At 37.7% G+C, this 5,185-nt stretch overlaps 1 long non-coding RNA gene across 1 annotated transcript; it reads right to left on the bottom strand.

Moving 5' to 3' along the window:
- Window positions 1-1,810: 1,810 nt before the first annotated feature.
- On the bottom strand, window positions 1,811-3,585 carry LOC140528639 (uncharacterized). Its single transcript, XR_011975232.1, has 2 exons — window positions 3,325-3,585; window positions 1,811-2,085 (listed from the first exon to the last, which is right to left on the bottom strand). It is a non-coding gene; the product is annotated as an uncharacterized lncRNA (long non-coding RNA).
- Between the last annotated feature and the right edge of the window lie 1,600 nt (window positions 3,586-5,185).

Here is a 5,185-nt window from a genome sequence, read left to right as displayed (position 1 = left end):
GACTATTTCATCATGAGTCCTCTAGAATAAGGGTTGACAATTGTGGTGATCCAAGTAGTTAAATCTTTCAGAGTCGATTGTCTTTACAAAGCTATTCACTCCATGTTAGTTCATACCAGTACTCTGAGGTTTTTCTGAAATGATTTCCTTCACAATTCTTTGCAGTGCAGTCAGCTATTCCATCACATTTATACACCATAATTTTTAAAAGCATTCTTCTATTGACAGACAGTACATCATTTTCCAATTCTTTGCTATTGTAAATAGATCTGCTACAAATATTTTTGTACATATGAGCCTTTTTCCTTTTTCTGTTATTTCTTTAGGGATGCAGATCTAGGAGCTATATTGCTCTATCAGTCTTAAGTTCAATTTAGGTGATTTTCAGCATAGTTTCAAATTGCTTTGCAAAATGGATGGGACACTTTCCAACTCCACCAACAAAGAGTTAATTTATCTGTTTGCTCACAGTTTCTCCAGCATTTTTCATTTGTTTCTTTCTTGTTATCTTTACTGAGTTAAAGGCTGGGAGGTGAATTTGTGTGTGTGTGTGTGTGTGTGTGTGTATGTGTCTGTGTGTGTGTGTGTGTTTGTCCTTCACTGCCGAAGAAGACATGCCATCAGAGAGATAATGACATGACTTGCACTTGACTTTGTTTTGAGTGAGGGAGGGCTGTGCAGGTCACCAGCCTCACTTCTCCTCCAGAGCCATCTGAATCCAGTGACCAGATATTCATCAGGATGACTGGAGATGACTCAGGATGAGGCAATTGGGGTTAAGTGACTTGTCCAAGGTCACAGAGCTAATGAGTGTCAAGTGTCTGAGGTGAGATTTGAACTCAGGTCTTTCTGACTCCTGCACTGGTGCTGTATCCACTGTACCACCTAGCTGCCCCGGGGAAGTGAAATATGCAGTTACCAAAGTGATTTTCCTAAACCACGTTTCCCAAAACCACAACACTACTCTTATCACTCTTCTGCTCAATAAATACCAATGATTATCTCTTAATTTGGGATTAAATACAAACTCCTCTCTTTGACATTTGACCCCATTCATAATCTGGTCTCATCCTACCTTTCCTTTCCAGTCTTAGTGTTCATCATTCTAGTACATATACTCTAATATTCAGTCAGTGTTGCTTTCTTGCTATACTTTACATAATACATTCTGTCTCCAATCTCCATTCCTTTGGAAAGACTGTTCCTCATGTATGGGATACCCTCCTTCCTCACCTATAGTTTTGGAAAGCTAGAAGTGAGCAAAATTTCCTTTAAAATCTCCAATTTCCTTTAAAACTCAACTCCAGTGACCACTTTGATATAAGGCATTTCCTGATCTCTCCAGTTCATATCCTCTGTATAAATAACCAAATCATCTTACATTTTCTGTCTCTGTCAGTCTGTGTCTGAGTTCTCATTCTACTTTACTCTTCCTTTATTTCTCTCTCTGCCTCTCTCCTTTCTCTGTCCAACTGTTTGTCTTTCTCCATCTCCTTTTCTACTCTCTTTCCGTCTCACTCTACCTTTGTCTCTCCTCTCTGTCTCTTTGTCTATCCTTCTGTCTCTTTTCTCTGTCTTTCTGTCTCGATCTGTCTTCTTCACTTTTCTTTTTCTGTCTGTCTCTTTCTCTATGTATGTGTATGTATGTGTGTACATATATGTGTGTGTTTGTGTGTCTATGTATATAGTGTATGTATAGATATATACATATAATGATAGTACTAGCACATTAACATACATGGAAACCATTTCAACAACAGTAAGGAACAACATTTCATTTTTTTCCTTTCAAAAAATTTTAAAAGTCAAATCAATGAAGCAAAACAAAAATTTAATACATAATTGCAGGAGGGGAGCTAGGTACCATAGTGGATAGAGTAGCAGTGCTGGAATCAGGAGAACCTCAGGTCAAATCCAGCCTCAGACACTTTCTCACTGTGCGATTCTGGGCAAAGCACTTAACCCTGTTTGTCTCCATTTCATCATCTATAAAATGAGTTGGAGAAGGAACAGGCAAACTTCGCCAGTATCTTTGCGACGAAAACCTCAAAAAGGGTCACAAAGATGCAGAAAAGACTGAAACACCTGAAAAACAAATTAAAACAGAGCAAAAAAAGAATTATAAGTCTAGCAGTAAAAATATGTATAGGGTTGATAATGATAGGACCTATCATATCACTGGGATAGGGACCTCCCAAGAGGAAAGGTCAGAAACAATTTGGCAGAGCATATTGAGCACTGGACATGTATTCTGAAAGAGCTAAAATCAAAGCCTTTTTCAGATATGTACTACCTGTGCGACCCTAGGCAAATCATTTAATTTCTTGCTGTCTCAGTTTCTTCCTCTACAAAAAAGGGATGATCATAAGAGCATCTACTTTCACGATTATTGTGAGCACTAAATGAAATAATATTTGTGAAGTGCTTTGTAAACATCTAAGTGATATACAAATCCTCACTAGCTAGCTAGCTAACTATTAGTAGTTGTAGTAGCAGCAATAGCAGCAGCAGCAACAGCAGAAGTAGCAGCAGCAGTAGCAGTAGCATTAGTAGTAGCAGTAGCAGTAGTAGTAGCAGTAGCAGTAGTAGTGGTGGTGGTGGTGGTGGTGGCAGTGGTCATAGTAACTTAAAGTCTTTTAGAGTTGCCTACAGCACACAACCAGCATGTGTCTTAGATAAGACTTAAATCTAGGTCTTCCTGTCTCTGAATCCATCTCTCTGTGTATTAAGTTGTGCTACTTTTCTATAAATCCTCCAAGATACTGAAAAGAACAATGTATTGGAAAGTAGGAGACCTGAATTTTGTGTTATCATGAACATGGCACATCTCCCCTCTATGGTTCTTATTCCTTCTGGGTACTTGTGTTTTCACTACATTTTACAGCAAAAATGACACAGAACAACATGTTGCTGTTCAATTACATCTGACTATTCATGACCCTGTGAATCTTACTGTCCATGTGTTTTTTTTGGCAAATATACTGGAAAGGTTTACTATTTGCTTCAGCAGAGAATTAAGGTAAGTGGAGGATAAGTGACCTGAGCAGGGTCATGCAGCTAGCAAATTGTTGTCTGAAACTTCATGTGCACCCAGCTCTTCCCTATTCAAGGTCCAGCATTTGTATGATTAAGGAAATGTATGGTTAGAATTCACACCTACAATAAGACACACTTGAGAAGAAGAAGCTGGATATTTTATTGATTTATAGAAAAGGCAAATGCATAGACAGCTTAAAGCAATAGCAGCAATAATTAATATACCCTAATACTAATACAATTATAGTAATACTAATATAGATATAAGAGGAAATAGAAAAACATCACCGATCCAAGAAGGCAACAACTTCTGAATTTTCTCAGCTGGGGAATCCCAGGATACAGCTTTCAGGGTCTGGATTGGGAGCAAGGGGTCCCAGGCAGAGCGTCCTCTCCATGGGTGAGATTCCAAAGTTCTCCTCGGAACAGAGAGTTAATAAACTATTCCAAACAAAGAAGGATGACTGCCAACAAAGAGGCTAATTGCCAACTATCCCGTACATTGTCCATCAAGAGGGTAGCCAAACCTCACAATGGAGTACATATGCAGTGTTCGACCTTGGAGAACTGGCTAGGTTTTCAAGGCGGCAGATGTTCCATGTTTATGCAGGATTTATCATGTCTTCAAGGTCCGAGTTCACTTGGCAGACACAACAGCCTACATGCAAGACCTGCACGGAAATATGGAAGAACTTCTAAGTCCATTTACCATTCAGTATTCTATCCACCAAGTCACTTAACTACTTCCACAGAACATGATACACATGTCATATCTATCTATCTATCTATCTATCTATCTATCTATCTATCTATCTATCTATCTATCTATCTATCTGTCTGTCTGTCTATCTATACATAATTATATTTGATATACCAATTGTATACTATATCACATGTGGCAATATATGATATTTAATTTATATTCACATATATTTTTGCTCATTTGTATTTATTCATGTCATAATATATCACATGCAGATGTATGTGCATGTGTGGGTAAAAGGTTAATATACAGAGTGTGCATGCATATCAGTGTGTGACTGCTTGGGTGACCATATTGGTGAAGTTTCTGTAGGCATGGTTTGGGAAAATATAGACATGCATTGTTTAAAAAATACATTTATACTGTAAAAAATGTCACTGTGGGTGATAGCTTAATCCACACTGCAGCATCCCCCCAAAATTGGGCAGCTCAGTCTTCATGTGAATACTTTCCAAGTCAGTTCATTCCATTTTTTCATGGCTATTTATTAGATGGTTTGTTAGTTTTTTTATTTGCTTATTTGTATGTGTGTTTCTCATAATGCTGTCGTTTAGTTGTACTGAACCCAAATCTACCCCTGTGCAACTTTGGTCTCTTGCTCCTTATTCTGCCCTCAAAACACAAAGAGAATCAATTAGATCCCTCTTTAAAACATAGTCCTTCAAATAGTGAAATGTCATTATTATATACCCCTTTTACTCTCAGTCTTCAAATGATTCTTTTAATATGGCATGATCTCTGGTCTCCTCAAGTTGGACATCCTTTTTAAACATACTCCTGCTTAATAATGGTTTTCCCCCCCCAAAAAGTGGGGCATCAAACTGAACATAATATTTAAGATAGGTCTGAATAGGGAAGAAGACAATGTTGACCTTTAGTCCAAATCTAGATGTGTGTTGTGATGTTAGATATAATTTCCTAGTTACTTAAGCCCTTTTTTGTTTAGAGTCACTTTTATCCTTTCTAGAATGGAGTGATTAGATTAGAGTATCTCTCAGTCCTCTTCTAACTACAGGGATCTCTGATGCTCTGATCTGCCATCTGGCAGACTCCTAACAAAAGTACTAGACTGGTCATTTGGATGATATAAAAGTTGCTTTGGTCAAATAATGTGTTTCATTGATTCTTTCCTTTCTTATTGTGTGGATTAAATGTTTCAGAATATTCTGCCTTTAGTTTTGACATGTGTATTCATGTTTCCATGGTATCCCTGCTTGAGGAAGGAATCCATAGATATTTTTGTTGCAGTAAAATTATAACCTTTACCCAGTGAAATGTATAGAAGCGAAGCAGTTTGGAGAGATAATCTGGGACTGGTATGACACTGGGAATTATGAGTTAGATTGATGCAAAATCTGCAGGCAAAAAAAAGAAAAAGCAGAGGCA

The sequence above is a fragment of the Notamacropus eugenii genome, chromosome 1, assembly GCF_028372415.1.
Source record: "Notamacropus eugenii isolate mMacEug1 chromosome 1, mMacEug1.pri_v2, whole genome shotgun sequence".
Classification (NCBI taxonomy): Eukaryota; Metazoa; Chordata; class Mammalia; order Diprotodontia; family Macropodidae; genus Notamacropus; species Notamacropus eugenii.
The sequence above is the reverse complement of the archived record's forward strand: the minus strand, read 5'-3'. Positions and strand labels throughout refer to the sequence as shown.